The sequence below is a fragment of the Trichosurus vulpecula genome, chromosome 1 (genome assembly GCF_011100635.1).
Source record: "Trichosurus vulpecula isolate mTriVul1 chromosome 1, mTriVul1.pri, whole genome shotgun sequence".
NCBI lineage: Eukaryota > Metazoa > Chordata > Mammalia > Diprotodontia > Phalangeridae > Trichosurus > Trichosurus vulpecula.
In genome coordinates, this window is record NC_050573.1 from 325,121,126 (window position 1) to 325,133,324 (window position 12,199).

Here is a 12,199-nt window from a genome sequence, read left to right on the forward strand (position 1 = left end):
AAAATAGTCTTTTAAGGAAACTTCTGTTTGGCATTTGAATAATGTGGCTAGCCCATCAAAGGTGCAGTCTCTGTAGTAGAGAATGAATGCTTGGCAGTTTTGCTCAATAAAGAACTTTAGTGTCCAGTACTTCCTCTTTCCAGGTGATTTTTAGTATCTTCCTAAGATAATTCAAATGGAAGTGAATCAATTTCCTGGTATGGCACTTGCATTCTGTCCAGGTTTCAAGGCATGTAACGTGAGGTCAACGCAATGACTGTAGATTTTCAGTTTCCTAGGCAGTCCAATACCTCTTCTCTCCCACGCTTTCGTTCAAATTCTCCCAAACACTGAACCAGCTCTGACAATGTGTGTATCAACCTCATGATCTACATGTACATCCCTGGAAAGCATACTGACAAGATAAATGAACTTATCTATGGTATTCAAAAGTTTGCCATTTGTTATATCTGATGATGATGTGTATGAATGGTATAGCACAGGGTGGTATAGAACCTGTGGTTTTTGTTTTTTGTTTTTTGTTTTTGGTGCTTGATTGTAAGAACAAATTTAGTAGCTGTGACATAGAATCAATTCATATTTGTTTCATCTCAGCCTCAGAGGCTACATTGAGTGCACAATCATCTGCAAATAAAAAAAAGTAACAATTGTCCATCAAATTTAGTCTTGGCTTGTAGACTTTTCAACTTAAATAATTTAACATTTGTGATTGAATGGCAGAGAAATTATTTCAAAGAATGACAGGATAAGATAATATTAAAAAAAGAAATAAATGGAGGAGGGAAGATTAATATTCACAATATAAATTGGAAACAGAGTAAACACTCCAATAAAAAGAAGAGTATAAGAAAACAAAACCCAGCAATCTTATCTATATGGGATGTATCTTAAAAATAAATCAACACATGGAATGAAAATGAGAGATCTTTAGTTTCCATTGTATAACCGGACATGATCTAATAAGTCTACTTCCATACGTTATACTTTTCTTCATATTTCCTTTAAATGTATTATGGAGGGGCAGAGCCAAGAATGGTGGAGTAGAAGCAGGGACTTGATGGAGGTTTCCCACCAAAACTCTCAAAATATCTGTAAAAATGACTCCAACCAAATTCTAGAGCAGCAAAAGCCAGAAAATGATGGAGTGAATCAGATTTCCAGCCCAAGACAATCTGGAAGTATGACAGGAAGAGTCTATTGCATGGATCTCGGAGCAGAGCACAGCCCAGCATGGCCCATGCCAACACAAACTGGAGTGGAGCAGTCCTCAGGGCACTGAATGATGCATCTGCAGCAGTTTCCAGATTTCTCAACCCAGAAACTCCAAAAAGAGTTTAAAAGGTCAGTGGGAAAGCTCTCTCACCTGGGTAAGAGGGGCACCTGGTCTGGGCACAGCCCCACCCAGGGCAGCAGCAGTCACTACTGCAGAGATGGTGGCTGTTTCTGGAGCTCTTGGCCTAGAGATGGTGGGAGAACCAAGTGGCTGATGTAGGTTGCAGTCCTGGATAGTGATCCTAGGTTAAGAGGGAGTGCTGGTATGGTGGAGCTGGTGGTGGCTGTGGTGAGGGAACCCTACTCACAGTTCAAGGGCAGAAAAGAATACTTGTGGTGGCTCACAGACTAGAGTGCAGGCCAGGAGAGGATTAAACACCTGTTGATCATACCATTTTGGAGGACCTGAGAATTTACAGGTCCTTAGAGGTATCTCTGAAAACAGCTACACAAAACAGCTGAAAGGGATTTTTTTATTGTTTTTATAGATTTTTATTGGAGTGTTTTCTCCATCTCAGTTTAAATTGCAAATATTAATATTTCTTCCTCTTTTTATTTCTTTTTAGTACTACCTTATCCAACCATTCTTTGAAAAAATTTCTCTGCCACTCAATCACAAATGTTAAATTATTTAACTTGTAAAGTCTATATGCCAAGACTAAAGTAGAGGGAGAATTGTTGCATTTTGTTGTTGTTTGCAGATGGTCATGCACTCTATGCAGCCTTTGAGGCTGAGATGAACAAATACGGATTGATTCTTTGTTCTTTCGACTAATTTGGGGGCAGGGCACCTTCCACTTAACAAAGAGTTCAAAAAGCAAATAATTGACTGGGAAAATGAGCAAACAGGAGGAAAAGGATAAGACTCTAGAAGGTTACTTTCTTGATGAAAAAATGTTTTCTTACACACTTACTGAAGAGGAAGGTGAAGACCCACAGCCAGAGGAAGACAAAAAGGCCAAGGCTCCTACATCCAGAGCCTCCAAGAAAGATATGAAATAGTCTCAAGCCATGAAAGAGCTCGAAAAAGATTCTGAAAATCAAGTAAGAGATGTAGAGAAAAGAATGGGGTTTTAAACAAGAGTGATGCAAGAAGATCATGAAAAATGGGTCAACAGCTTGCTAAAGGAGACCGAAGCAAATACTGAAGAAGGTAACACCTTTAAAAATAGACTAACCCAAATGGCAAAAGAGGTCCAAATGCCAATGAGGAGAAGAATGCCTTAAAAAAAACAGAATTGTCCAGTTAGAAAAGGAAGTACAAAAGTTCACTGAAGAAAATAATTCCTTAAAAATTAGAATGGAGCAAATGGAAGCTAGTAATTTTTGAGAAATCAAGAAATTATAAAACAGAACCAAAAGAATGAGAAAATAGAAGACAATGTTAAATTGAAAAAAAACCAGTAACCTAGAAAATAGATCCAGGAGAGATAATTTAAAAATTGTTGGGCTACTTGAAAACAATGATCACAAAAAAGGAACCTAGACCTCATCTTTCAAGAAATTATCAAGGAAATATTGCCCTGATATTCTAGAACCAGAGAGTAAAATAGAAACAGAAAGAATCCAAAGTTAACCTACTGAAAGAGATCCCAAAAGGAAAACTCCTAGTAATATTGGAGTCAAATTCCAGAGTTCCCAGGTCAAGGAGAAAACATTATAAGTTGCCAGAAGGAAACAATTCAAGTATTGTGGAAACACAGTAAGGATAGTACAAGATTCAGCAGCTTCTACACTAAGGGATCAGAGGTCTTCAAATATGATATTCCAGAGGTCAGAAGAGAGAGGAACAAAACCAAGAATCACATCCTTGAAAAACTGAATATAATATATCAGGGAAAAATAGAATTTCAATGAAATAGAAGACTTCCAAGCATTCTTGATGAAAATTCCAGAGCTAAATAAAAATTTTGACATTCAAATACAAGAATCAAGAGAAACATGAAAAGGTAAATGAGAAAGAGAGGTCATAAGGGAATTATTAAAGTTGTACTGTTTACATTCCTACATGCAAAGATGACATTTGTAATTCATGAGACCGTTCTCAGTATTAGGATAGTTGAAGGGAATACATATGGATGCATGTATGTGTGTATGTATATGTACACATAACATACATATGTGTACATATATGTATATGTGTTTGTATATGTGTATATATGTGTACATATATGTATATTTGCATGTGTATTTGTAGACAGAGGGTACAGGGTGAGCTGAATATGAACTGTTGACACCTAGAAAATAAAATTAAGTGTAGAGAGGAATATACTGATAGAAAAAAGGAAGGGAGAGGTAAAATGGAGTAAATTATCTCACATAAAAGAGGCAAGAAAATGCTTTTACAATAGAGGGAAAGAGGGGGGATGTGAGAAGGAATAAGTTAGCTTTACTCTCATTGGAGTATATATAAAATGTATACGCCCTTTTCATCTTTTTATCACTTTGGGAAACAGAACTAACAGTGGTACAGCTCGATCAAAGTGTATGCTCAAATTTATAGCCCTTTGATTGCCATTCCAAATTGCTCTCCAAAAGTGTTTTAATTTCCCAACTTTTCCCATATACTCTTCAAAATGTCATTTTACTTTTCTGACACATTAGCCAATTTGATAGGTATGAGATTGTACTTCAAATTTATTTAATTTACATTGACAAAGTAGAAGATCAGTGGGGAAACTGTTGGACTTGTGTGAAAGATCACTGTCTGACACCAGCCCTGGCATGGAAAAGGTGGAAGCAACAGCAGTGGTGGAAGCAGCAACAGCAGCAGCTGATGCCAGAGCTCCGGGCCCATAGACAGTGGGGGTATTGATCAGATGATCAGTGGGGAATTGCAAGGATCCCTTTGCTGGCATGGAGTCAGGTTTCTCTTGCTTTGCCCTGCTTGTATCTGGGACACAGTCCTGGGTGGTGGTCCTGGGGTGAGGAGTGCTAGCATGGCAGAGCTGGTAGCATCTGCAGAGATGGAATCCTCTGCATGGTTCCAAGGCAGAAAAGAGTGCTTGTGGTCACTCACAGACCACAGAACAGGCCAGGAGAGGAGTAAACACCTCTACTTTGATCATAACACCTTAGAAAAACTGAAAATTTACAGGTGCCTAGAAGTATCTCTGACAAAAGTTGTTCAAAACCTCTAAAACTTGGGACACAGCCCTCTCCACTCTGGAAGCAGAGTCCTCCCTTGACCAAGAGTTCAAAATTCAAGAAATGGGCTGGTTAAATGAACAAACAACATAAAAAATCAGGCTGTAGAATCTTATGCTGGTGACCAAGAAGATCAAAACATATAACCAGAGGAAGAAAACAAAGTCAAAGATTGTAAATCCAAAGCCTCTGAGAAAAATATGAATTGGTTGCAGGCCATGGAAGAGCTCACAAAGGAATTTGAAAATCAAGTAAGAGAAGTAGAGAAAAAATTGGGAAGAGAAATAAGAATGATGAAAGAAATCATGAAAATGAGTCAACAGCTTGCTAAAGGAGATCCAAAAAATACTGAAGAAAATAATGCCTTAAAAATTAGACTAACCCAAATGGCAAAAGACTTCCAAAAAGCCCATGAGAAGAAGGACACCTTAAAAAGTAGAATTGTCAACATGGAAAAGGAGGTCCAAAAGTTCACTGAAGTATTACCTTAAAAATTTAGAATGGAGCAAATAATGACTTTATGAGAAATCATGAAAGTATAAAACAGAAACAAAAGAATGAGAAAATAGAAGACAATGTGAAATATCTCATTGGAAAAACCATTGACCTGGAGAATAGATACAAGTGAGATAATTTAAAAATTATTGGACTACCTGAAAGTCACCATCGAAAAAGAACATAGACTTCATCTTTCAAGAAATTATCATGGAAAACTCCCCTGATATTCTTGATCTAGAGGGTAAAAGAAATGGAAAGAATTTACAATTTACCTCTTGAAAAAAGGTCCCAAAAGGAAAGCTCATAGGAATATTACAGCCAAATTTCAGAGTTTCCAGGTAAAGGAGAAAATATTCCAAGGAGCTAGAAAGAAACAATTCAAGTATTACAGAAACACAAACGGGACAACACCAGATCTGGCAGCTTCTAAATTAAGGGGTCCAAGGGCTTGGGATATGATTTTATGGAGGCCAAAGGAGCTAGGATTAAGACCAAGTATCACCTACCCAGCAAAACAGAGTATAATACTTCAGGGGGGAAAATGCAATTTTAATAAACTAGAGGACTTTCAAGCATTCTTAATGAAAAGACCAGAGCAGAAAAGAATATTTGACTTTGAAATACAAGACTCAAGAGAAGCATGAAAATGTAAACAGGAAAGAGAAATCATAAGGAGATTTTTGAAGTTGAACTGTCTACATTCCTACATGGAGAGATGATATTTGTAACTTATGGGACCTTTCTCAGTATTAGGGTAGTTGAAGAGAATACACACACACACACACACACACACACACACACACACATACACACACACACACACATGTACACACAGACAGAGGGCACAAAGTGAATTGAATATGAAAGGATGATATCTAAAAAATTAAATTAAGAGGTGAGAGAGGAATATATTGAGAGAAGAAAAGGGAAGGGAGGGTGGAGCCAAGATGGCAACTGGAAAGCAGAGAATTGCTTAAGCTTTCCCCCAAATCCCTCCAAACACTGGTAAAAATGGCTCTGAACAAATTCTAGAGCTATGGAACCCATGAAATAGCAAAGGGAAGCAGGTCTCCAGCCTAGGACAACCTGGATGGTCACTGGGAAGGGTATATTGCACAGTGCTGGGAGTGGAGTACAGCCCAACTTGGGCCGCACTCACACGGACCAGACCAGGAGTTGGCCCACATAAGGCCTTAGGGCCATGAATAATAGAGCTAAGGCAGTTACCAGACTTCTCAACACACAAATGCCAAAGACCATGGAGCAGGTTAGTGGGAAAGCTGCTGAATCAGGTTAGAAAGCAGTCCAGTCCCATCCCTCAGGGTGGCGGAGGTGGTCTGCTGTGGTAGCAGCAGCAGCAGGAAGCTCCTGCAGCTGCTTCTGGAGCTCCAGTGTCAGCTGCTTCCAGAGTTCCTGCCTCACAAGGTACAGACTAGAGCAGGAGTGGAGGGCTTGCTTTGCCCTGCTTGAATCTGGGTCACAACCCTAGTTGGTTGTTCTTGGGGGAGGAGGAGCACTGCTGTGGCAGAGCTTGCAGTGACAGTGGAGTAAAAGTAGCTCTGAAAACAGCAGAACAGACCCTAAAGCTTGGGGACAAGGCACTCTCTACTCTACAAGCAGTCATACCCTGACAAAAAGCTAAAAGTTCAGGTAGTTGACTGGGAACATGGCTGGGCAGAAAAAAAGAACACAGACTCAGACTCAAACTCAGACTCTAGAATATTTTTGGTGACAAAGAAGATCAAAATATACATCCAGAAGAAGTCAACAAAGTCAAAGAGCCTACATCAAAAGTCTCCAAGAAAAATATGAACTGGTCTCAGGCCATGGAAGAGCTCAAAAAGGATTTGAAAGAGCAAGTAAGAGAAGTAGAGGAAAAATTGGGAAGAGAAATGAGAGTGATGCAAGAAAACCACTAAAAACAAGTCAAGAACTTGCTAAAGGAGATCCAATAAAATATTGAAGAAAATAACACCTTAAAAATAGACTAACCCAAATGGCAAAAGAGCTCCAAAAAGCCAATGAGAAGAAGAATGCCTTGAAAGGCTGAATTAGGCCAATGGAAAAGGATGTCCAAAAGAGCACTATAAAACATAACTACCTTAAAAATTATATTGAAGCAAGGGGAAGCTAGTAACTTTATAAGAAATCAAGATATTATAAAACAGAACCAAATGAATGAAAAAAATGGAAGACAATGTGAAATATCTCATTGGAAAAACCACTGACCTGGAAAATAACACCAGGAGAGATAATTTATATATTATTGGACTACCTGAAAGCCATGACCAAAAAAGAGCCTAGACATCATCTTTCAAGAAATTATCAAGGAAAACTGTCTGGATATTCTAGAGCCAGAAGGTAAAAAAGAAATTGAAAGAATCCACCTATTGCCTCTTGAAAAAGATCCCAAAAGGAAAACTCCTAGGAATATTTTTTTAGGGAAGAACAATTGATTTTATTATATAAGACATAGCAGCTCTGTAGTAAAACTTTATTAGTTTTGAAAGGATTTCTTTTAGTTTAATCCAGGGTATCAATTTAGTTCCACATACAAAATGTTTCATAAAATTACACTTTATACTTTATTTGAATATCTCATTTAAAGTTCCTGACTCAAGAAAAGGAAAACACAGGTGGGTATGAATATAGACAAAACAGAATATCTACTTTACTATGACCTTCTAAAACTGTTCATAGTTTTCTCAGCTCTACTGATTTAGAAAATGAATGATATCTATACATTACAGTTTAAAGTAAATTATCTCCACCATATTTGCATGAACTAGGTCTTGGTGAATATATGTTTTAAAACAAATTAGAGCCATCAAATACTATTAATTAGTCAAGTAACATGCTAAACAATAAGGAACCGGGAGGAAACAAAAAATTTCATATTTGTAAGTTTCTGTGGATTATCACAATTATCAGAAAGAAGTCCACATCAATCACCCTATCTAAAAGTGTGAGTATGTTCTGAGTTAAGCTATCTAAAGGAAAAGGACACTTTTTATGATGGGACTAAAAAATTGGAAATGTCAATCTTGTATGCCTCAACCATAAAAATTTCATTTTAAGAAAGACAATGACCATTTTATAATTTATTTCAAACCTGTTCTGATTTGAAGAGTTCCAATGTTTATACATCATTATTGCTGGAAAATTTGAAGACAGTTATAATCAGCAGTCAGAATCATCTGCCCTTCATCTACTAATTTGTAGTAAATTAATAATACATTGGTGTTTTCAGTACTTGATCATGCCTCCAAAATTAGCAATGTTTTTATAGCATAGACGGCAATACCTCATTTAACCTGCATCATCAGAAAACATAGTATCCTTTATAAGTAAACTATTTTAATGTTTTCGAATAAAAAGCTTTTTTTTAAACTGTATGAGATACTTCTCCCACTGACTTAAAAATGATACAGGTTTACAAAATAGTCTTATTACTTTATAGTCACATCTCCAATACTGAAGAACTGACCTCTTTTTTGGTAACATCACAAAAATCAATTAATATTTGTGCTGATATAATGATGCTACCAAGATACATATGACTTTTTATCCTTAAGTCTAATCTCTTTTATCTATTGATATTTATTCAGTTCTTATTTTTTCTATTCTGCTGTGTTCTCTTATATGCAATTAGCTATAAAAGGGCCCCTCCTATACAAACAGACACCCAGTAATTGAGGGGGCTGGAAGACTGACCAATTGAGAGAAGTTTTATTATGTTTTTTTTAGATGTCTGTGGAAATCTAATCTAGACCTGTATCATTATGCGCACGTGTGGATAATTCTACCATTATAATGATTGCTTTTTTGGGAAGGAAGCTAGATCTGTGATTTCATTGTTATTGTGAAATCTTGTTATGAAAATTTCCTCCACCAATACAAATCAACTTACAATCTTAGAGAATTAAGGCAAGAAGTTAAATGGATGACCTTTGATACACAGCTGGGCAAGACCTAGGTCTTCCTGACTCCAATGCTGACCTTCTATCAATTATGTCACACTCTTCTCAATGTCATAATTAGAACCACTAAGCAAATTATAATCACATAGTATATAGCTATCCCCTCGAAATTTTTGAAGATTTGTTAAGGGTTGCTAGTCATTCAGCAACAAAAATTTTCCTCCTGAAATTATTCAAAAGAACATTCAGTGTAAATTTCACAGGATCTTAACTGAACAGAGAGAACTAGATATAGATTTTTCAGAAAATGAAAATTTACTCCTAAAAATAAGTGCCTCTAAGTGAACTACAAAAGCAAGTTATAAAAAGCAGGTGGTATTAAACCCACAGTCTAATAATTTTCTGCCTTTACATGTGCAGCCAATAGGCAGTTATTGATTATTGTGAAAACAATTTTAATTTACTCTCATTCCTGAGTAGAACTAAATAAAGCAAAACAAGATTTTCCAGACTAATAAAAAGGTAGTTAACCAATTAATCAGTACAATTAGAGAAATGTTTTTACTAGATATAAGATAAATTGCACAGATCCCATGAGGAACATGGAAATTTCTATGCCTGAAACCTAATCCCTGAAGTCCACTGAAAAGGAAGTTTGCCACATTTGCAGTATTTAAAAGTAAATGTACCCAGTAGCTAGAATTTTCTTTCTTCTTACAGTTAAATGGTACAATTCAATGTTTTAGGAGGCCTGAATGACAGCTATACAGTTCAGTTGCCCTTTATTCTACCCAGTCAATGAGTGGGAAAATCAAATGTAAAAAGTTATAGGTAACAGTTTTCCAAACTCCCTCTCAAATATAATACTAGAAAACCATTTTGTTTTTACAAATGGCCTAGGTGCAGCTATGCACTGCAGAATGTGGTCATGCCCTTTGGTTCACTGCTTGGCACACACCAGTCATCTGCCTCATGGTTGGCTTTATAATGTTTCCACACAGCTTTATTATATACTGGGATCCTTTTCACTGACTGTGTTGATAAGACCTTAATGTAAATAACAGCATCTGTCCCATAACCTTCTAAGGAATACAATTTCAGGTCTCCTTGAAAGTACAAAGCTGAGATATGGGCAATCCATAACCAAAACCAGCCAGGGGTACAGCTTGAGATGTCTCAGCATGAGGTCAGGGTGCAATTGAATACATGCAGTGGAAGAGTCTATCAATTTTCCTCAAAGGAACACCACCTCCACAATCACTCATCTTCACAGTCAAGTCCCCATTACCCAGTGTTATGTGAACCTGAATAGGAAGGTAAACACCTTTGTTGTCATAGTATTCCATGGTTGCTCTCATTGCATTTTTGAGAAGTTCAAACACCATGTGACAGAGATGTGATGGTACATAAACCACTTGCATGGGCTGTCCTGGGATTTTGCATTTAATCCTTCAAGTTCTAGTCCTGGAGAAATAATCTAATTCAAATCGCAAAGATGCTTTGCATTTTCATAGCCATCTTTAATAACTTCAACAACATTACAATTTGGATTAAAGCTTCCAATGTGTTTTTGGTGAGTTGAACTTCCTTTTCCTTTTCCACCAAACAGTAAGGAGTGCTTATCGAGTAGCATTCTACTGAAAAGCAACTCATGTAAAAATGATCCAAAAAATACTGTACATTCTGGCTGGTCACTGGATCTACACCAAACCTTTCCTTGTATTCAGTCACACCCTGAGCCATGGTAGGAATGACATCATTATGTCAATTCTGGATTCTTATCACAGTGTCTGTAAAGTCATAAACAGCTTTAGCCTCTTCTGCACTTTTATGCTTAAAATCAAGGAGCTCCTGTAGACTCTGTATGCACCAGGTTTGTACTAGCTGAAGTGAAGGTGTTCTCAGAAGGAGACATTTCTTTCATTATGTTTGCCAATCTCACTGGCAACTCCTGCCTCAAAAATGTAAATGAATTCTTTTCACATGCATTCACAGATTCAAAGTCCAGAAACTGCTTCATATAGAGCAGGGACAGGGAGAAGCACAAATAGAAATCCACCTGGCCCGGGACGCTGTGCTGGAGGCCGGCACCAGGATCCAGGTTTGGGTTGGGACATGGGCCTGGAGCTGGCTGGCTGAGGGTACCCATCACAGGTACCTCATTAACCTTATAGTCAAATGCATTCCAGAAGATATGAAGAAACTGGGGACCCAAAACAAGAAGGTGCCATCGCAAGTGCAACTACTGGCATTGGTGGTGCCTCATGAGGGGCGCTGGGACCTAGAGGACATGGGGCCTCTAGCGCCTTCCCAGTGTGAGGTACCTGAGTGCCCTGCCCCCAGGAAGAGAGGGAGGGAGGAGGACTTCTAGAAATACTGTCACCAAATTCCAGAGTTCCCAGGTCAAGGAGAAAATACTGCAAGCAGTCAGAAAGAAACAATTTGAGTACTGTTGAACACAATCGGGCAACACAAGATCTAGCAGCTTCTACATTAAGGGATCAAAGGGCTTGGAATATGATATTCTGGAGGTCAAAGGAACTAGGATTAAAACCAAGAATCAACTACCCATCAAAACTGAGTATGATACTCCAAGGCAAAATATGGATTTTAAATAAAATAGAGGACTATCAAGCTTTCTCAGTGAAAAGACCAGAGCTTAATAGAAAATTTGACTTTCTAACACAAGAATCAAGAGAAGCATGAAAACGTTAACAAGAAAGAGAAATCATAAGGGACTTATTAAAGTTCAACTGTTTTGTTTACATTATTCCTACACGGAAAGATGATATTTCTAATTTTTGAGATCTTTCTCAGTGTTAGGGTAGTTGAAGGCAATATATATGTGTTTGTGTATGTGTGTGTATCTGTGTGTGTGTGTGTGTGTGTGTGTATACACACATAGACAAAGGTCACAGGGTGAGTTGCATATGAAGGGACGATATCGAAAAAAATAGCATAAAATTAAGAGGTGAGAGAGGAATATATAGAGAGAGGGAGAAAGGAAGAGATAGAATGGGGTAAATTATCTCACACAAAAGTGGCAAGAAACAGCAGTTCTTTTGGAAGGGGAGAGGGGGCAGGTGAGGGGAAATGAGTGAATCTTCCTCACATCAGATTTGACTTGAGGAGAGAATAATATACACACTCAATTGGGTATCTTACCCACAGGAAAATATGGGGAAGGGGATAAAAAAGAGGGGATGATAGAAGGGAGGGCAGATAGGGGGAGGAAGTAATCAAAAGCAAACACTTTTGAAAAGGGACAAGGTCAAGGGCCAAAATTGAATAAAGGGGGACAGGATAGGATGGAGGGAAATATAGTTAGTCTTTCACAACACATGAGTATTGTGGAAGTGTTT

General features: G+C 37.7%; 1 pseudogene; it reads right to left on the bottom strand.

Annotated features, from left to right (window-relative positions):
- Positions 1-9,743: 9,743 nt before the first annotated feature.
- Positions 9,744-10,872, bottom strand: LOC118834288 (annotated as a pseudogene).
- Between the last annotated feature and the right edge of the window lie 1,327 nt (positions 10,873-12,199).